Source organism: Chanodichthys erythropterus, chromosome 8 (genome assembly GCF_024489055.1).
Source record: "Chanodichthys erythropterus isolate Z2021 chromosome 8, ASM2448905v1, whole genome shotgun sequence".
In the NCBI taxonomy this organism is placed as follows: domain Eukaryota; kingdom Metazoa; phylum Chordata; class Actinopteri; order Cypriniformes; family Xenocyprididae; genus Chanodichthys; species Chanodichthys erythropterus.
Genome location: NC_090228.1, coordinates 24,138,519 through 24,161,969, shown reverse-complemented (window position 1 = coordinate 24,161,969; position 23,451 = coordinate 24,138,519). Strand labels below are relative to the sequence as shown.

General features: G+C 36.0%; 1 protein-coding gene across 1 annotated transcript in view; it reads left to right on the top strand.

Annotated features, from left to right (window-relative positions):
* The window catches only part of tafa5a (TAFA chemokine like family member 5a), a 153,460-nt gene that overhangs the window by 43,798 nt on the left and 86,211 nt on the right, over positions 1-23,451 (top strand). The gene's annotated exons all lie outside the window — the stretch shown is intronic.

Sequence of the window (23,451 nt, the reverse complement as noted above, 5' to 3'; positions counted from 1 at the left end):
CTAATGAATATTCATCAGGCAGTGTGCAGAAGCGTGGAACACAAACACTGATTCACTCATGTATGACAGCATGAAAACTGGTGACAAATGGGATGAGAACAGGTGAGATCTTTGTCTCGCCAGTGAAATGGAAATGATGGATGCGACCAGAGAGGTGTGCGGTAAAATACTTGGGGGGTTTGTTCTGTTGGGAGTTATGTGCCTCGCACAACTCTTAACCTGCTAAACAGTTCAGCACACTTCAGTGAAAATTAAGAAATCTCTCTTTTTTTTTTTTTTCATTGCTGCCTTTTCCCTTTTTCCTCATAATTAAGCAGCAGCCAATTACATGTACAGTATTGAGTCCTTGGGTATTAAAGTTTGATCTTGATTATTATTTTAAGATGTATTATGTTGTTTTCATATTTAGAATAGTGTATTTGTACACTGTAAAAAAAATTTTTGTCATCACAACATTTTTGTCAAATCAACTTCAATAATTAATGTGGTTCAGATAACATAATATTTAGATTTTCTGTTGATTAAACCAATTGCCTTCATTGTATTAATGCAAATTTTTAATTTCATCAAACTTAAAATTTTAAGGCACCCAGGTAACTTACTTTTTTAAGTTAAACCAACAATTCAATTCAATTTACAGTGTCTATTTAGGATATATAAAAGAAGATATATGCTTAATTTTTATTATCATAGAGTAAAAAGCACTGGTATGGCATCTATATACCCCATTAGAACCGGAGCTGCTTAAATCTGATTAAAAAGCTAAAAACTCAGTTGAAAACATAATTGAGCTTGATAAATGTATGGAAATAAATCTGCAGGGAGTGGTACTATTATTCAGGAAGAATAATATGATACTGACTGACTATGTTTGTGTTTCTGGCTCATAAGAAACCATGCACAAAACTGCTTGTAAAGCAGCAAGCTGTTTTCTTTGAAATCTGTGTTGTTCCCCTGTTTCCATGGTTGAGCTTAGTTTGGGAATTGAGTGGTTTTATAGACTATTCTGTTTTCTTGGGGGTCTGCTGGCTCACAGTGATTACCTTCCCTTGTATATGTCACAAGCACACTCGATTGTTAAAAAATAGTTGTTAGGTTACTCTGATGGGTTGGTCATTGATCAGGATTGACTGATAATCATCTTCTAGACTCTGTAATTTTTCAGCTTAGCTGATCACATAAGCCTTTTTCAAGACTTCAGCATCACTCTTACAGTATGTCATCATTGCTGAGATCATTTCAAAAGTGTCAAGACAAAATGAAAAATGTGTGCTCCAAAATAAAAACTGCATGGGGGAACATCGGCCAAACAAATCTGAATCAGCAGTTAGAGAAGATACCAAGAAAAAAAGGTTGATTGTGGAACATTTTTCTTGTTTAATGAAAGTAAATTGTTTTTGCAGTTGATGTCACATTTGGAGTATGATATATTGTGTGAAACAAGACATTTTTATTTACATGCATAACATAGTTGTTTGTCACCTTGGATGAAATATCAGCTGTAAATACCCTGGCCTAATAGATCTGGCTCCTACCTTTATTTTACTAAAATATTCAGTAAATACTAAATATGAACATGTAACAGAGGCCTGCAAGTGAGAGCTGTGTAGGTAAACTTAACTCCCCTGGCCTCATGTCACCATGATTTTGCAATGTTCCAATGTCAATATTTTGTTTATCCTGGAACAACATTTCTTTCTGAAAATTTAGTATACCCTACCCATAACTTATCTCTAAAATTAGAGGGAAATGATAGATGAATAACACTAATGTAAAAGCACCTAACCCTTGTTGTAAACTGTTAACTTCTCCCTCAAATCTGATTGGTTGGTTGTAATGTTGCACTTGGTGAAATCGCGTTCAACCCTGGGGTCAAGAGGCGCAACTAGTGTTAGAGGCTTGCATCCTTTTTAGCGTGCCTGACTCCCATGCCAGCGGTGCTGGTTTGAATCCCACTCAGAGCGGTGCGAGTAGGACCAATTACAGTGGTGCCATGACCCGGATAGAAGTGAGGTTTAGGGGGGTAAGTGTAATGGAGGCAAGATAGTAAGAGCTGTGCAGGTAAACCTCATTCTTCTGGACTCATGAGGCACACCAGTGACTGACGTTATGCAGTCTTTAGCATCTATGTTAGCGCGCCTGCCTCTATTGCCTGGAACGCTGGTTCGAATGTGTTGGAGTGGTGCGAGTAAAACTGGAGTATTACAAAAATAAATAAATAATAAAATTTAGGGCTGCCCCCAACTAAAGATTTTTCTAGTCAACTATTAGTCGTTCATGCCATTATTTGACTAATCGCACGTTTATATTAATTTAACTACTTAAAAATATACTGAGCAGAATACTAAACCATAACAAGTGTTTAATATATACACTGCCCTCCAAAAGTTTGGAAACGCCCTAGAAAAGTGGGGTTTTGGACAATATTGGCATGAATCCTTTTTAATTTGTGATAATTTTGCACTGATAAGGGACAACACAAACTATGAAAACATATTTTACTACATAAACAGTTTATACATAGAAAAAACTTAAATTTTCAATTCCTCAAAATATCCACCATTAGCAGCTATCTGACCTAAACTGGGTTCTGATTGGTTCATTGTATTCTAAACTTAATTGGCAATCAATTGTTGAAGCTATTAAGGTGTGCTAACCCAAAATATTTACAAACCTGGGCCAAGTTTAAACCAGTAACAAGGCATCACAGCTGGCAAAGGGGCATGTCTGACTTTGACAAATATATATTGCCATTATTATGTAATCAGAATGAAAATTATTATTGCTGGTCTTCAATTATAATGTCAAGTTACTTTAATGTATATGTATTTGCACAAAAAAAAAAAAATGATTTATGCTGATATCGTCCAAAACCACATTTCTCCAGGGGTGTTTCCAATATATATATATATAGCCTATTCAGAAAGTGCATCCTGTTTCTTTATTTTACAAAGGCCAAAAATGACCATGTCATGCAGTATGCATGCTATACTTCAGCTTCAATAGCCTACAAGCAATAATGTGTGAGAGTGAAATCGGAAATAAATTTTACTAGGCCTAATAGTTGACTAATCTTTAGTCAACTAGAAGAGACTTAGTTGACAAGAAATTGTATTAGTTGGTTAGTTGCTGAAAAAAAGAAAAAAGAAAAGAAAAACAATTTCCATGTCTGTGAAGTACTCATTGATAATGGTGGGTCAATGTGGTAATTATAATATGTCAGGCAGGAAATTCAAACGTTCACCTATCATCCATTGACCTGAAATATGTCTTATCTTTTGAAACATAGTAAGTAGTAGCAACTTTACATGGCTGCTCGCTCTAACATCACCCTAGATAAATGTGCTCTATTATTAGCCACATATCCGTGTTTTTGTGGAGTGTTACATCTTCTGTTGTTTAATGAATGTTTATTGCATTATGTAAGCATTGTGTGTTACCATGATGGTGTTTTGCATTTGCGTTAATGCCTCTGTGCACCTTCTTTATATTAGTATATACTTCAGCTTGTGGAAAAGCTACTTGTGATGAACCCTGATTCTACATGTGACTTTCTCTTTTACCACCTGCATTATTATGGTGGTTGTCAGTATATGTTAAAGGTACAAAACAGATTTTAGTAGTAGTGTGCATTGTTGAATTTATTGGTTTACATTAAAATATTCTTGTTTATAAATTACAGTTTTATACTGTAAAATTTACAGTTTGTTCTGTAAATGTGTAAAAACTACAGATTTTTTTTTTACAGTGTATAACAGAAATAAATTAGTTTCTCTTATAGACTCTAAATGCTGTAAAATCTATGTTGCAGAAGTTTCCTCACTAACAAATGTGAATCATAATTTTAATGGGTGAAAAATCAATACAACTTTCTGAGGGCAGCACACAGTGCACCATGCCAGAAAGAGATTTTTAAAAGTGCCAGCTTTGTGAACAAACAACCTCTTAAATTCAGCTCTCATCTTTGTGGCCATCTTGGACCCTTTGACCACTCCCAAGTAGTTCCCAAAGGCACGCTTGTGCTGAAACAGCAGAAGCGTGTCAATATAAGTGACAGGTGCTCTTTGAGTAAAGCGACCAAGGACTGTTCATTGGCAATGTGTATGTCATCATCATCCTTAAGGTGATGCACCTGTTCTGCTTGCTTCATGCAGTCACTCATGGACAGATCTCCTTTAATTGCCATCCAGCTGATTGATGGATCACAATGGGAGAGTGTGTTACAGGCGCTGCAGAGAAATTAAAAATGGACGCCCCCATTGTAAACACTGGCAAATGCTGATAATTGGCTTCAAATTAGCTGCTCAGACAGCAGTATTGACAACACTGAGATTCTGATGCATCACTGTTGTGAAAAGACGCATAATGCAACTCTACCAACTTCCTAGTGTCTTCCTTCTCACTGCATATTTCTAGTTTAGGATTCCCATTAATGTTGTAAATCACAGACTTGAGATCATCATAAAGTTACATGCTGATTTCCAATATTTGGAAAACACTAATTCTAGTTTTATGTTCTATTTAGGATGGATAGTGTGCGAATTGGGATTGTGACCTGTTTCCAAAGCCAGGATATAGATGTTCATTGTTTAAATGCATTGTTGCATCATGCTGTCAGAACCAAACTTGCAGATTTATTTATTTACTTTTGGAAACTGTTGTCACATATTTATGTGAAATTATTATTGCTGTAATTGCAGTAAAATACAAATGTACTGCAATTAGTTAGGCCTACATTTTATCTTATTGTTGAGTAAATTCATGCATGTACAGATACATATTTTTTTTTTTTTTTTTTTTTTTTTGCATCTGCAGAAATCAAAATGCATTAATATCATTAAGTGTTCCTTTGTCTTTGAGAAATTGTGAAAGCAAGGGGAAAGATCTGTTTAGACTGCAAGCAATGGACTTGTGAGTGGTCCAAGGCTCTTGTTATGAATTTATGAATGTTTTTATGTAGTACTTAATAGTGATTATTTGGGAAATGTAGCAAGTAACAGGTGGCCAGTCTATCACAGGGATAACAGAAACAGACAGACACACATTTACACATTTATGGGCAATTTTAAAAGTCTCTAATTCACATAACCGGCATGTCTGGGCTGTCGGTGAAACAAAAGTAAGCTGGAGGAAACCCCCACCAACGTGGGGAGAACATTCATATGGCACTAATCGAATCAGGAATTTATATATATATATATATATATATATATATATATATATATATATATATATATATATATATTACACACTTTAAATTTTTCTTTTTTCAAATTTACTTCAATAATTAATGTGGTCAATAATTAATATTTAGAGTTTCTGTTGATTAAACCAATTGCCTTCATTGTATAAACATTTTTTTTTTTAATTTAAATCAACTCAACATTTTAAGGCAACCAGGTAACTATATATATAACCAGGTAAAAAAAAAAAAAAAAATATATATTTTTTATAATAATATATATATATATATATATATAGAGAGAGATATAGATATCTATCTCTCTCTCTCTCTCTCTCTCTCTATATATATATATATATATATATATATATATATATATATATATATATATATATATATATATATATATATATATATATATATATATATATATATATATATGGTTGAAAATGATAATAAAAATAAAAAATAAATATAATAAATATTTATAATAACAATGATTGAAAACAGGGGGGAATGGGGAAAATGTATAACATAAAAAAAAAAAAAAAAAAAAAACTTATTGTCTTAAAATATAATTTGCATTACACAATAAACAGAGCCAAATATATGCCCAGGTGAAAAAAAAACACTTAGTGCTCTATTTTCACACACTAATTTTGTTCTTAATATAGCCTACTAAAAATTCCTAGTACTTCTTAAGATAATCTAAAGAACATGAATATGAACTAAAATGTGCTTTTAACATACTATCTCTGTATTAAAAAAAGTATTTAGTTAACACTTGTAGTACACTTGAACCCATAGTGTACTACAAGTGGTATCTATTTTTTTTTTTTTTTTTTTTTTTTTTTTAATACAGAGATAAAGCACATTTTAGTTCATATTCATAATGCATAATGCAATAATGCGATAAAGGTGTATCCTGTTAAATGTAAATAGTAGGCTAAGTAATGGGGACACGCAGTACAGGAACGGCGCATTTTCTTGAGAATGTGACCACTAACCGATACCGATGCCCTCAAAAGACTCTATAAGCCACGAAACTACAAGTTTGATTTTATGATGTCTTTAAATCCTGCGGCGCAGAACATTTCTGAAAGCATACTTTACACAAAGGACACAATCACACAATCACAATGATTGAACTTAACACTTAAACTCTGACGTCAGACTACAGGAACATGCGCTGTGACGCATCCACCGGCGAGCGCTTCTCAAACGCGAGTGTGAGGAGGCGATGTATATGCGTCAGAGGGAGAGAAAGTGCGCTCGTTAAGAGAAGAATCAAACCCTGGTAACTGCACAGAAGGAAGGGGAGATACAGACTCGAAATATCAACACCGTGCACATGCGTCGCGTTTGGGACATGTTTAAATGATCATTCGAATTAATGCGGGAATTACGACTGACTTGTTTCTCCTGATAAACAGCAAGGAGCAGTCGACAGTACAGAGAAGAGTGACAGTTCTAGCGCAGTTCTCCAAGTGCGTAAAACAGAGATGTTGGAGAGGATGTTCGCGCATCACTCGACTTAGATCCACGCAACAGCCACAGACAAACTGGAAAATCCTACATTTTTGCAATGGGCGGTGAAAGCTCCAAAATATCAAACATATTATTTTCCTAAAGTTGGCATCTCTTGAAAAAGAACGGATTCTTTTCTTCTGAATCTGTGAAAGAAAAGCGAAGAAAAGGTGTTGGTTGTTGTATGGGAAAAGAATGGAGATGTGGTGTGGATGCTGAAGGCAGTCAGGATGCTGATGCTGAGAGTTGCGTGGGCTCTAGCGGGAGCGGCGATCTGCTGTTTTCTCATCATTCTCATCCACTCTCGCTTCCTACGAGACGGTAAATGTGTGTTAATTAATAATATGCCGCATGTTTTATTTAACTATACTCGTAAACCGCACCTGTGGGGTCACATTAGTCTGTTGCCTGATGATTTCATAGCGGAATATTGCAGATTTAATTTCTGTATTTATTGTTGTTTCGGTGCGCATGTGAATATAGAGGGTGCGTTTACTGAGGAAAAAAAGAAAATGTTTTGTTTTGGACCCATACAGGCTATTATTTGCCAGATAATATTAATGCAAAACTGACATCCTTTATTTGATTGATGGATTTGTTATGAACTCATCTTCAAAAGAGGTCAAATGTGATAAGGATCGCATCAGATAGTGCTGTTTTATAAGTTAAGTAATTTATAGTAATGTTTTTCAATAGATGGCACTACAGTCTATCTTAAGGGTAAAGCTGAGGTCAAAAAGTAATTATTGTCTCCCACTACTTATCTGAGATTTATCTTCTACGCATCTAAATTCAGCTTTTTTTTAAAGTTCATTATAAAGTATTCATAATGCCACAAAGTAATGCATTATACGTCATTAATAATTATAACCAAAGTAATGCATTATACGTCATAAATAATTATAACCAAAGTTATAATGCATTATGTATTTGTGGTTACCTCTAAAGCATGTAGTACATTTAAACACACAATAGCACATGAAATTGGGTGTTAACCATATATGTTGTATTGCAATTTAAAGGTACCTAAGGTAACTACAGAGTAAATAAAAAAAAAAGTTCTCAAGGAATCTAAAATTATATTCCACACAGTAACATTTCAATTTACATCAAAAATATTTATATTAGATTACACCAACAAAAGTCATTTTAAACATTCAGACAGACTGAGATAGCTTATTATTGTAACAGCTGCACATTTTCCCTTTTTATAGTGTGTGCTTTTGAATATGTATGAATATGTAAATAATATTATAAATACATCATAGTAAAGTAAATAAATCATACATTTTATAAAATATTAAAGTATAGCTGCGGTTACAATTACTCACCAGAACTGATTATAATATGTAATATATGGCGTTACGAAGGCATCATAATCATTTAAGAGTACTTACACTATAGAGGTGTTAAACTTAAGTATTTTCACCGTCAAATTACAATCATATATTTAGATCTAGGTTTAAACAACATGTCATTTATTTCTCTTGCATTGTTTGAATTTTTGGTTACACTTTACACTAAGGCTCATTGGTTTACTACATTAGTTAACATGAACTAATAATGAACTACACTTCTTTCATACAGCATTTATTAATCTTTGTTAATCTAAAATTCAGCATTTACTAATACATTACTAAAAATCAATAGTTGTATTTGTTAACATTAGTTAAAGGATTAGTTCACTTTTGAATGAAAATTTCCTGATAATTGACTCACCCCCCCCCCCCCCCATGTCATCCAAGATGACTTTCTTTCTTCAGCCGAAAAGAAATTAAGGTTTTTGAGGAAAACATTCCAGGATTTTTCTCCATATACTGGACTTCAGTGGGGTTCACCGGGTTGAAGGTCCAAATTGCAGTTTCAATGCAGCTTCAAAGGGCTCTACGTGATCCCAGACAAGGAATAAGGGTCTTATCTAGTGAAACGATTGGTCATTTTCTATCAAAAAATAAAAGTTTATATACTTTTTAACCACAAATGCTCATCTTGCACTGCTCTGCGATGCGCCACGCGCCAATGTGATGTGGTCATGTATGACATAGCCAGAAGTATAAGGTGAAAAACTTAATCTAATTTTATCCTCCAACTTCAAAATCATCCAATATTGTAGGCATTGGATTAGTATTTCCGCTTATGTGACGCATGACCTTTGTAACCTGATTATGTCATGCGTGCAGATCGCAGAGCTGGTGCAAGATAAGCATTTGTGGTTAAAAGGTTAAAAAGTCGATAAATGTTTTTATTTTTTTGTATTTATTTATTTTTTTTAGAAAATGACAGATTATTTGCTAAATAAGACCCTTATTCCTTGTCTGGGACCGCGCAGAGCTCTTTGAAGCTAGGAAAACTGCAATTGGACCTCCAACCTGTTGGTCCCCATTGAAGTCCACTATATGGAGAAAAATCCTGGAATGTTTGAAGAATGAACATCTTGGATGACATGGGGGTGAGTAAATTATCAGGAAATTTTCATTCAAAAGGGAACTAATTCTTTAATGCACTGTGAACTAACACGAACAAACAATGAACAACTGTATTTATATTAACTAACAATAACAAACAATACAAATGTATTGCTCATGGTTAGTTCATGTTAGTTAATACATTAACTATTGTTAACACATTATTGTTAATTTATTAACTAAAATTATTGTAAACCTTATTGTAAATGTTACCGAAATTTTAATGGCAATAATCTGATTCAAAGCAGACCACTTTAAAATAAAAGCAGTAATGGACTGCTTTGTACCGCATGCATTTGAAGGGGTAACGTGTCAACATGAATGCTGAAAGGTGAGAAATGGGAGCCATACAGACAAGTCAGCTAGATACTGCTGCTTCACCTTTTTCCACACTGACACAATAGATATAGGATGTCCTTTTCAAGAGACATCTATCCTTGCTTCTGCATGTGCCTTAAGGGAAAACAAGAGCGGTTTGTTTATAGATGAGACAGAAGGTCAGCTGGTTTCTCTGCTTAGCTGTGGGGATTGGAGCGTGTTTTCAACCTGCCCCTGTATTCCTATTGTAAATATAAAGATCAGTCTGAGAGGAAAAACACATTCAGGTGAAGCAAAAGTTAACCATTCTAATAATATTAATAATAATAAAAGAGACAAAGCAATTACCTTACAAACAAACAAAATTAATCAATAATAATAATAAAAAAAGAATTATAAAAACTTTACATGAGATTTTGAAAAACTTTTTTTTCTTTTTTTTTTGGTTTGGTTTTGACATCAAAGCATGAACAAACATGCACACACCAAATAAGCTGTCATAATGTTATGCTTATATACTTAGTAAATTAAGGGTAATGTACATGCTGGTCAAATTTTGCTGAAACTGCTTATGAGCTCAACCCAATACAGTGTGCTATGACCTTGCGGTGTACGATTGTGCATGGAATCACATATGTACTGAGATAGTGGCATATTTGAAAACAAACTGGCATTTTTTTTTTTTTTTTTGGTATTGCTGCTCTTTTGTGACATAAGGATTTGAGTATTCTTAGTTCTGTTGCATTCCAGACTGATGCATGCAGGAACCAATGCCAATTTGGTGAAATTATGTCAAAACTGGCATTATATTATACATACATATATATATATATATATATATATATATATATATATATATATATATATATATATATATATATATATATATATATATATATATATATTAGATTTTAGAGTTTGCATGGAGAGATTATCAGTGAATAATGATTTAAATTTCTATTTAAATTAAATTAAATTTCTAATGAATTTCTATTTGTGTGTAAACTCTTATTTTACCACACAAGATGAAATTAAATTAGTAAATGGTGATTTAAATTTAGGTATGTCCCTCAAAAAGTTTAGAATTTAGCATTTGAGTTTTTGGAGCTTAACAGAAGTGATTGGTATGGTATATATTGGTTTTATGTTCCACAATCAATCAACCAATCAACCAATCAATCAATTAACCAACCAATCAATCAATCAATCAGTCAATTAACCAATCAATCAATCAATCAATCAATCAAGAATTAGAACAATATGCCTTAATTATTGGGTGAAAGGAATGTGCTTATTGAAAGCTCTGTAAAAGAGGCACAGAGGTGAGAGTGCATTTGCTTTGGCTGCAAGGTCGTTGCTCAGAACAGAAGGCGAGGTAATTTATACTAAGAGGACTGAATAAACTCCACTGACTGCAGAAATAATGCAGATGAACTCAGGGAGTCATTTATTGGACAGTCTTTTGAAATGAAGTTGAAGTGGTCCTCAAAGGCAGTGCTTTTTCTTTCGTTTTTTTTATTATTATTATTATTTGTAGAGAAAACCCTTAAAAAGCATCAGCAGCATTAGTATCAATGTTGTATTGTGTTTCACAGTGGTGGACAGGAATTTTTGGTATGTCTTATGTGAAATATGAAATATGATAATATACAACTCTTCTCGGATTGGTATCTCGCTTAGACATTTAGTTAATCAACTACACTTTCTATAGTTTCACTTACTATTATTGTAATCATACTGGTGCTCTCTGCAATACTTGATTCTGTTTGGTCAATCACAACATTCAGTAGTCAGATGTTACCTATAATGTTCATGCATGGAAAAATTGTATTTGAAGCCACTTATCGGGGTTACTGAAACAAATGCTATACTTTTATTTCTCTGGTCTGACACTGCAGACCTCTCTCTTGAATCAAATTTATGTTGTATTGTTATAGTTTTCACCTTGTTGATTGTTTGTTGATTTTTTTTTTTTTTTTTTTTTTCTTTGTTAAAGCTTTGAGATAATACAGGTAAAGTTACAACATAAAATATTTATATAGCATAATATAATTATGTAATAATATAAGAATATAATTATAACAATTTCAACTCAAATCTATAATTCATGTCCACATATTTATTTATTTAGTAAGTAGCTGGGTAATAGATAGGATAATGCACAGTCAGCCTGTCATTATCGCATAAAACCAAACAGGATGATCTGAATGTTGCTGATTCAACTCCCAGAACTGTAAACCATTGTCCATGAACATAGCCCTTAGCTCTAGGATGACTGTTTCTTTTTCAAGTTATTCAAAATGAGTTGTTTTAAATAAATCCTTTATACACTGTAAAAAGTGAACATGTGCAGTTGTTGCTTTAAGGAAGTATTTCTGTCTGATTCTACCTATAAATTCTAATTGTTATAACTTCAATCAGGTTTATGTAACATAAAACAAGGGAATGCTGTTTTTAAGTGTTAGTTCACTCAAAAATGAAAATTCTGTCATTAATTACTCACCCTCATGTTGTTCCACACCTGTAATACCATTTTTAGAACACAAATTAAGATATTTTTCATAAAATCCAAAGGCTTAGTGAGGCCTGCATTGCCAGCAAGACAATTAACACTTTCATGCCCAGAAAGGTAAGATGTATTTAATACATTTCATGTGACTACAGTGGTTCAACCTTGATGTTATAAAGTGATGAGAATACTTTTTGTACGCCACCACCATCATTTACTGAAATCACGTGATTTTGGCAGTTTGATACGTGCTCTGAACCACTGATTCGAAACAAAAGATTTGTAAAGCTTCAAAGCTTCATGATTGTTTTCAAATTGTCCATCACTAAATATTGTTGAAAAAAGTTGTATTTGGTTTTTTAGGTGCACAAAAAGTATTCTCGTCACTTCATAACATTAAGGTTGAACCACTGTAGTCATATGAACTGTTTTAAATATGTCTTCAGTAGTTTTTTGGGCATTGAAAGTGTTAATTGTCCTGCAGGCAATGCAGGCCTCACTGAACCATCGGATTTGATGAAAAATGTCTTAATTTGTGTTCTGAAGATAAATGAAGGTCTTACTGGTGTGGAATGACATGAGGGTGAGTAATTAATGACATAATTTTCATTTTTGGGTGAACAAACCCTTTAACATAATTGAGTCACAATTTTTCAAATAAAGCTCAGGACGGACACATTCGACACATGCGCACCTGCTCCTTGCTGACCGGCGAATTCATTTCAATGAAAAATTGTGATTTGGTGTTACTATACACATTATGTTGCATCAAAGTGAAATTCACTATTGACAGTGCTACTGAAACTTGGTAGCCACAAACATGCCACGAAAGTGGTGTAAGATCACTCATATCGTATTTTTCGCCTTTGTTTTTCTTCACATAAAACAAAACTCTCGCCAGGAGAACCAGCTGACAGCGTCAGTCATTCTCCATTTGTTTTTTCTTCTCAAGTCATGTTTGATATCGTTGTTACTACAACAGACAGGTGTGTGGTCTCACGGTCTGGATGAATCTTAGTGTGTGCCTTTGGAGGATTATTATGCTAAAAATCGGTTGAAACTGCCCTTTTATAAAACAGATCGTTCCAGCCCTTGATTCTGATTGGTTGATCGCGGGATCAAAGCCGTTGTAAATTACTCTACAAACATACACCTGTGACCTCATTAAATCAGTGTTACTGCACCACTGTTTCTGTGTGTTGCTGCAATTCCATGTATTGTTTATCTCACTAAAAGTAACTGTTGTTTATTATTTATAAAATGATTAGTTCCAGATTGGTCAGTAGCTGTGTTTTATTCACAATAAAACACTGCTATGACTGCTTCACCCGGTTCTGTGTAGCACTTCACAACACCCTTAGCATCCACTCTTAGCAACATAAAACAAATGTTTGTGCTCAATTGATATTGTTCATTGAAGCTTATTATTTATAAGAGTATTGTGAGAGAGATATCAAGTGACCAAGTGTATTACCTGGATTCAGATTAGGAACCGTTCTATGTTCATAATAAAAAAATCAGTTTTAATGTCTGCTGCGATCTTGTCCTTTTAAGAGTTAATGGGTTTTTCCATGCCCTGCTGACACTGACAGTGCTAGTCAAAGCATTTGCCATTTGAGTATTGTTCCATGTTCACAACAAGTTTCAATATAAAAGCAGCAGTGTGTTTACCCACCATGCAAAACACGCAATTGCGTGGGGTCCCACGGGCTTGGGGGGCCTCCGCGTTTTATCCCGCTTGCGATTACTACCGAGGGGGGAACCGGAACACACTTGCGATTATGACTTTAATCTGCATCGTGCCTAACAACGCCCCTTAGCTGTTATAAATTACTGTAAACCACTGCTTCTTGGGGCTTATTGCTTTAATTCAGTGCTGCCAATTCAGCGATTTGGTCGCTAGATTTAGCGACATCCCCACCCCTTTTGAGACTTTTTTCAAAAGCCTAGTGACAAATCTACCAACTTCTTGGAAAAACATTATCTAGATTCTGTGACTTGCCCATATAGATCAGTGGACTCACCATTATGACGTCATCTAGCGACATTTAGCGACCAGTTTTAGCTACTTTCTACTGAAATCAATTGGCAACACTGCTCTTATGTTTGTGGTCTAACACAGTTTTAAAATCGGTTAAGATTTGAAAATCATCTAGTGTGTCCAAGGTCTTAGGCTTACAATGCTTTTGGGAAATGTAGCCCTGGGCAGTGGATCTATAGTTGCTTTGCAAGAGACTGCATTAGGGGTTTAAAGGTGCAATATGTAAGATTTCTGTCTGCTAGAGGTCGCTAGAGGCCTATTCAAAACAAAGACGTAGCTTGATGTCGGCAAGTTTGAGCACGAAATCTTGGGACATGTGGTTTTCACATCACAGCCGGTGGAAACAATCAGGATAGGACTCAGGAAGAAATCATGTTCATGGATGCGATTATTAACGTTACTGTAGTGTGAAGCAGAGCAGGACCGAGTGTTGTGGGAGCTGAACAAGGCCGCTTGAATGATTGCGCAACACACGCCTCACGAGCAGCGGGACTTTTATTATGCCACAGTGGCCGGCGCCGCTTCCACTTTTCCAGTCATGAGTATGAGGTAACATTTGAGTGTGTTGAAAATGTTATAACGTTACTCTGTGCATTGGCTCAGCGGCTGTTGTGAGACACTTCTTGCTCACTGCAGTAAGCTAGATCGATTTTAGAATATCATATTAAATGCTGCGTGGCTTGTGTTGATAAATGGCATGCAATTAATTTGAAAATGTATTGTATGATGGAGAAAATTGCAATTTTCTCACAATTTACAAATAGTTGGAAACATTTGGGATATTGTAAGTACTCAAGTGAACAAAATAAACACTGGCCTAGTGGCTTTGGGATATTTAACTGCAAAAATATTACATATTGCACCTTTAAGTGTTATATTATGTGTTTTTGAGTAAAGGGAAAGATGTTGGTAGTTCATGTTAATGTTTAATGTTCAATTATGTTGGACATTTAAAGGAGTCTCTGTTACTGAATTTTGCGGTTACCATTGTGCTGAAGAGTACCGCTTGTTCTTAGGCACTCAGTGTTCTATGCTAATGTCAGTACTGACGCCAGTCTTTTCTTAGTGGTTCATTATATACATTTTGCATAGTGATGAACAGCAATGTTGACCCAACTAAACTGATTTATTTTGAAAAAACAAAATTAAGTTGTATGTAAAAATGTCTTCAATTAAATTACCCTTATTTTGAATTATTTTTTGAGTGTATTTATATCAAGGTGGAAAAGGATGATTAAACTTAAGTAATTTTACCTAGCTGGAGAAATCAGGTTATATCTACTTCAGCAAAACATTGTTTTTTTCAGGTTAGTTGAATTCAGTTATAATCAGCAATCTTATATCATTTATTTCATTTAAAAAGAAAAAAAAATGTACGTTACCACATATTTTCTAAGTTATACTGACTAAACATTTGTTTCAGTGTATAATTGACCCTTCGCAAAGACCCTCCCCCCTTAGTTACTGTTGCATTGTCTGTGCGCTGTCACACCACACAGAGTGAAAAATACATAGCGGAGCAAAGAGGACAATGACAAGACGTCGACAGACAAGACAGAGGTTACTTATGATATTAAACAAAGTCCCAGCTTTCAAACGGTGTAATTTTTTAAAGAAATTCTAACAATAAAAACCATTCTGTGGCTCTTTAATGTGTCGTGACAGATCGCTGTACCTCAGCTCAAGCGGCTCATGAATCGATCATCTCTTCTTACTAGTGAATTTATAGCATCAAATAAGCATGAATGTACATGAGAAGGAATGTTGCTTCAAACCCGGAAAGACGTCAGTACACACCATTTTTCAAGTTCAAGTCCACCGAGGTTAATCTTCTAACTCCTGACTGCTTTGTCGGACAAAATGGCGGATTTGGCGTTATGACTGGTTAGATTGCTTGTCAATCAAACTCCCGGCGAAGGGTCAATTGGGCTTTATTTTACAGTCCTGTTCCCCACGTACATACTATGCACTTATTATAGTAAATTCAATAACTGGGTGATAACTGTGTACTAACCCTGAACCTACCCCTAAACCTAACCTTAACCTTATTACCCAGTACTTTCTTAGGTAAGTACACTTTAAGTACACGTAAGTGCATGTAACGTAAAAACAAGTGCAACCAACATTTTTGCTAAATACAAAGATACCAATGCCTTCCAATACTTTTGAGCCATCTTTTAAAATACACCCTCATGAACTTCACTTCATTCATCGTATATGTATCTATATATATGTGTGTGAAATTCTGGATAACATTCTGCTCATCAAACCAAGCCTGGCACCAGGATCCCCAAAAGCAACAGTTTAGGAGTATTTGGTGATCTGGAATCCCCTGTGCTGTTTGTTTGCTGTGTTGATGCACTGATTGCATAATTGTAGTGAACATACTGGTGAACAGTAGTGTAATTAGCAAGTGTCGGTTGTCTGGCTGGCAGATGGCAGGCTTATTCATCTAGCGGCCTTTTCCGAAGGTGCTTAAACTGATAGTGTGGAAAGATTTGGCAATTTTGCCCTCGAGTGGCACGTCAGTCTGAAGTGGCACTTCAGTACTACTCAACACTTAACATGCTGGAATTACCCTGAAGTGAGAACTTATGAATAGAGTCATCATCATTGTGGGGTGAAAATCCCCCCTTTTGTCAAACCCCAAAACAAGCTGAGAGGCAGGATCTCTTTCTCAAGGACTGCCAGAACATAGCTCAGAAGTGGTGCCATAGAAATGTGCCAAACAAGAAAGATTTTACAAATTTACTAAGGGGACAACCTGGTTGATTCAATGGCCAATGTCTGGCCATAAATAATGAAAATGTAACCTTAAAAAATCAGCTCTCATAAGTGCTTTTCAAGCACTTCATTCCATAATCTGCATTAGTAGGCTTGCCAGCAAGTGCTGTCTTCAATGTCAGAATGATAGTTAAGAAGTTAGTGCACTTAAACACTACTAATTAATTACAGTTTACAGTAGTTTGTGCAGTTTGGTGTGTACATTTTGTGTAGTGCTGATGAAAACTAGAAATAAACTTTGCTACATTTAGCCAGTTTATAAGGTAATAAGCATGCGATAAAACTACATTTGTGCCAGAACTTCCATCACTTGACCAAAATCACTTGAACACGCATTACATTGTAATTCTGACTCCTGAACTTGTTTTATAGGAGTTCCCAGGAGGACTGATAGGCAGCATAACCTCCTATACTTCACGGCAGGGCTGGTTGTACAGGGGTGCTTGAGTGTGCTAAGCACCCTCTAGTCTCAGCCTCAGATGTCATGCCTGCGGACTGCCCGCCCGCACTCAATTCAATGATTGTTGCATATGGCACACAAAACACGTTCTCCTAACTCATCACATATGGACCCTTGGTCAGGAAACCTTGGTGTCACTTTTTAATGCAGAGGGTACTACTTCAGTGTCATTTTTCTGTGTGCAAAGTACTTCATTGCTTTCAGTTGTTTGCCTTAATCGTCAGATCAAGACGCATTTAATTCTTTGTATGAATTTTTAAAAGAGGAAATGATTTTTATAAATATTTATACTTTCATATTTTGGAGCACCTAACCTAAACCTAACCACTTCTCAACAATATAAAACACATAACAGCCAAATAAAATTACAGTCACAGGTATTTATTGCACAAACTGACCTCCCCCCAAAAATGTTTAAAAGTTTAAAAGTTCCAGGTCTTCTGAATACATACAATATCTTTATGTGAAAAACAAAGTGGATCTCAAGGTTTTAATGGCTAGAAATTATCCCGATCCGTGAATGCACACAGTCATTTATCATTCAAAAGATATACTCGAACTTTAGCATGACGCAATCAGTCACGAGACACACGAGAGCCAATGCCATTTCACGAAGATGACATTATGCTTCTTCTGGTGGCAATTTTTGAATGTGTGCACAGGATCTGAGATTTGGAGATAAAGACGGTGATCGCTTTTGGACCTGTTCCTCACACAAATCAATAATTTTTCCTTGGAATATTTGTAGTTTTTAAATAAATTGTGACTGTAGTTGTATCTGCCTGTTATATCCTGTGTTTTATATTGTATAATCTACAAATGGTTGGTTTAGGGGTAAGGGTTGGGATACATGCTGTCTAAATAGTGTAACATATTGTGTTGATGCTAAAGGTTTCTCATTGAAAGAAATGGAGTACCCTGCATGTAGAGAATTGACACTAAAGGGGTACCCTGTGAGTATAAAAGTGATGCCAAGGGGACCTGACCAAGCATCCATATGTGACCAGTTGAGAGTGAGAATGTGTTGCAAAAGTCTGATCGTGTTGAAATCTGATTGGCTGACTTCTACTGGTTTTCTGAAAAGCAGTTTTCCAGGAAACAAAGCAAAACAAAGAGGAGCAACTAAACACTGGATTTAAAAGTTTGTGAAGTTCACGGCATAGAAACTTAAAGATATCAAATGTTTTGTTTCAGCCACTTGGCTGAATTTAAAAGAGATGTGTTCACATGTTTACCAACAGGATATGGGAGTGTTATTTTCTGAGCTTGGCCAAGCCTTTAATTTCCCAAGTGAGTCCCATATCCTCTCACATCTATAATGGAAGAGCAGGTGAAGTACTTTAATGAGAAGGGAATATCTGTAAAAAGCAGAAAAAAAAAGCCAGCACTCCAAAATTCCAAAAATAAGCTAAAAATTTTGATATAAGACTCACATGAGTTACGTTTCGAGCATGAAGAGCCTGCCTGAAAGTATCAATAGTCCGTAATAGCATGCCGGTCTGTTATTGTCAACCTGGTCTCATAGGAAAGACGTACCTGTTGGAACGTTTTCGCATATTGCCAAAATATGTACCAATGCGTACATATCACTGCAGTTTCCAACAGAAATGAACACTAGAGGCAGTAAAACAGCAAGCGCCTTTAATTGTTTTCATAAACAGTTACGATTACGGGGTCAGATTATGGATTAATAAAGATGCTTTTTTACTAGAGTGCACGATTTGTAAACAAATATATTTTGGACTTTGCATCACTTAGCTCCATGCTTTGCTTTTCTGACATAACAAGCTTGCTGATATGGAGTTGTACTTAAGACGAGGAATCCCTGGGTTACGAATCCCGTGAAAGGCGAGTCATGGTAAAAGAGCTCAAAGAGAGATCTAAACAAGCTAATACGATTACGGATGCTTTTTAATGTCACATTTGCTTTTGTTAACACTGTCGGGTAGGTTTAGGTGTAGTGTTGATGGTACATTATTTTAAAACGCAATTGAGTGCAAATTTCAAATCAGAACTGCGGTTATTTGTATAAAAACCAACGTCATAAAAACGTACCATATTCACATTTATCTGTTCCGGCAAAAAATATAAAAAAATTAACAAGCTTTTAGCGCCACTCAGTGGACATTTCATATCGAAACTGCAGTGATATGTATGTATTGGTACGTATTTTGCAACTCGCGAAAACGTTCCCACAGGTATGTTTTTCTAATGAGACTGGGTTAGTTATTGTAGTGACATCCTAAACATGGTGTTGAACAAAACTGTGACTGGTCACTTTGCATGTCAGTCAGACCTCATCTTCCTGACTAAGTGGGCAGTCCTTGACCAAATGCAGTGGCTATAGACCCCAGACCTTCTGGAGCTAAGAAAAGGTTTGGCCACACAAGAATAAGCACCCTCAAACAAAGTAAGAGTGCCCTCAGTTGAAACTGTAATAGCATTTATTTACAGACCAGATTTTTAGAGCAGAAATGTATCCCAGCAACACATGCACAAAATCCCTAATCAACACTAGTAATTGAGCCTGATCTTGCAAATCAGTCTATTAATTTACATGAATTATGAGTATTCTCCTTTCATGCAACCAATATACGCATAGCTTTTGATTTATAACCTCATCTCGCTCATGGAGAATTTGTGGTGGAATTATATCACTCAATCCACTACTGTTACTGCTTCCCGACATTGGCATAAAGCTGGCCAGTTTTCCATAGTTAAATGTAAACCTTATTGCTATGTGAAAAGCTGACTCTAGATAAGAAGCTGAACAACTTCTTCAATACAATGCTTGCTTTAATTTATTGAAAATATTATATATTTTTCTAACATCATTTAATTAAAAGTTACAATTCACTAAATAATTAAAAAAAAAACAGTTTATATTGTATTTTAATAATATTATATTGTATTTTTAAGTTTGATGCTTCCTACTAGAAGTATTTGCAATTTTCCTTACATGCTCAACAATACTCAATTCATATGGAAAAATCTGTCTTCATGTTGTTGCCTACATACTATTTGCCTACATATTATGTCTGCACTTTACCTACCTTGAGCACTTTGTGTAATTTCAGAAACTCAGTATTATTGTTCTGGAACTGGGACTGCTTCATGGCGACTTGTGTCTTATATTGCCTTCAAGTTCACCTGGGAAACTGCTACTTCCCAGTTTGTAGTTGTTATTAAAACCTGCCATGAATTCAAATCAGAAACAAAATAAAGAAGTTACCAATCTGAACCAGAAAATACTAATTGTACTAATGTAGTGACACCACTATCTTACAGGGTTTTGCTCCGATCCTTATTAAACCAGCTAATCACGGTTATGATTTCTAGGGCATTGACCCTCAAGAGCAGGGTTGGACAGCCCTGTGCTAGTGGATACACACTACTGAATACACCTATACCTCTACACAACCTATATCTTACAAACAACAGTTTCTTGTGACCCTAGGACAAACATTTTGGAAATTGGGTGGATGGATAAGAGCAAGTTGGGTGGCACTATGGCTCAGTGGGTAGAACTGTTGCCTTACAGCAAGAAGGTACAAGGTTTGAGTACAAAGAGGTTCATTGTGCATGTTAAGGCCGGAACACACCAAGCCGACGGCGACGAACTAGTGGCGACGAAAGCAGACTGCGGGGTCGGCTGGCGTCGGCTGGCGTCGGCAGCGTCTGGGTCCAAAGTTGCCCTGACACACCAAGCCGACGTTCGACAGCCGACGGCCAAATAGCACGTCCGTTCTGCGCCTGCGTGAGATGAAATGCCTTTCCATGCCAGCAGGTGGCAGTAGTTTGTGTTCGTTGCTATGGTTCGTTGCTAGGGAGACCGGAAGAGCTACAGGGATACAAAACATAAACAAAGGTGCATGAAAAACCAGTTCTCGCTCATCACATACGGATTCGTGTTATTTCAAAAATGTCCGACACGTTGCAAATGGCACTGGCTTTGTCAGCCCTTGGTCTTTTGCTTGTGGAAGAGGAAAAGAAGAAGCGGATGAGAAAAATACGGAGAAAGCGCACTAAATGGGTGAAACCATGGATACTCCAGAGACAGGCCCAAGGTGCTTTCCCGAACCTGTGTCGAGAGCTCGAGTTACAGGAAACTTGTGGTTTTAAAAATTTCGCTCGGCTTTTTCCCACTCAATTTCACATGTTAAAAGAACTTATTAGTCCAATCATACAGAGAACAAACACGAACTACCGGGATTGTATCTCCGTGGGGGAACGTCTGATGATTACACTACGGTTCTTGGCAACAGGTAAGGTTATTCGTTGTTTGAACATTTCATTAAAACACCTTTTCAGTTGTGTTTATTTTGGTGTATTATGAAGCATTATAAAAGTGAAAAGAATTTTATTATTTTGTATCCAGTTGTAGCCTACTTTAAAAAGACACAATGTATAAAACATTATTATGGTTGTTTGTAGCACAATGTCTTTAATAACTGATAAAAAAAATATTTGCTTTAATGTAGTGTAGTACAAATGCATTAAAAGTGTTAGATTTGACTCTGTAAAAGGTGTGGAAAATTAATAGTGGAGTTATGTGTTTGTAATCTTTGCAGGAGAAAGCTTCAAGAGCCTTTCTTACCAATTCCGGGTGGGAATGTCCACAATTCAGCAATTTGTTCCTGAAACCTGTGCAGCAATCTACCAAGTCTTAAAAGAGAAATACCTAAAGGTATACATGTATCTGTTTAATGTTTTTTGTTTTAGCCCAAAAATGAGCAATTTTTTTGATCTCTCAGATATTGTTTTAGGAGGCCTCTGATGTAGAAATTAAAGATTTTTCAGTTTTTTTACATTTTAATAAGGGTAATTTTAGGGTCTTATATTGTAGTAGATAAACTGAAAGAATAGACAGGATGGTAGACCATGTGTCGAGGGCAGAGATCTAAGTATTATCCATCAAATTATAATTTCAATGCAAATAAAATTCCACTACTACATTCAAACAATACAGTCTGGCTGGCCTATTATGCTCTCTACTTATCATACTAAAAGAACACATTCATCCCCCAGAGCACTTACAGGTTCATATTCAAGACCATTCATACCTGTCCCTGAACAATGCAACAGGCATCTCCCCCCAAAATCCAAAACATAAAGAGCCTAATGCTGACCTATAAACACTTCTTCAACCCAATAGCATTGTGAGGACGAACAATAGAACCCATTAACTATGTAAATGTGATCTTGAGAGAAAAAAACATTTGCAGGCATTTTTTTTAAATTTTTGAAAGTGATGTTGTAATTCTGCAGAAGTGGGCTTTGCAGGGTTAATTCAAGAATGTCAAAATCACTGAGTTATTAATGGTCTGACGAGTTAAACTAATTTCTTTTAATTATATTGTTTTTTAGTGCCCAGACACAGTGGAAGAGTGGCAGCAAGTAGCCGTTGGATTCCAGAATCAGTGGCATTTCCCAAATTGCCTGGGTGCTCTGGATGGAAAGCACATTAACATTCGTCCCCCTCCAGGATCTGGATCTAAATTCTTCAACTACAAGCATACATTCTCAATAGTGCTTATGGCACTGGTAGACAGCAACTACAGATTTCTGTATGTTGATGTGGGCTGCAACGGGCGCATTTCAGATGGTGGAGTGTTTGGGGGATGCTCATTGCAGGATGCCTTGGAGAAAAGAACATCCAACATTCCTGCACCTGCACCACTTCCTGAATCAGACCAGCTGGCCCCTTACTGCATTGTGGCTGATGAGGCATTCCCCTTAAAGGAATACCTCATGAAGCCATACCTGAACCGCAAGCTGTCTGTAGAGCAACGCATATTCAATTACAGACTTTCGCGAGCTCGAAGGGTGGTTGAAAATGCATTTGGCATCCTGGCAAATCGTTTTCGCGTCCTACTAACCACCATTAATATTCAAAGCACTGCCAAAGTGGAGGACATTGTTTTGTCTTGCTGTGCTCTGCACAACTTTCTGCGCAAAGAGTGCTGTGAAGTGTACATGGCAGGAATCGACCAGGAAGAACAAGATCATGACACTGTCCCTGGAAGATGGAGAGAAGACCCTGGCCTACAGCAGGCCTCTCTGCCACGCACAACCAACAGTACAACACACGCCAAACAGCTCAGGGATAAACTGTGCCAGTACTTTAATTCGGACACCGGTGCAGTGCCCTTTCAGTGGGGCAAA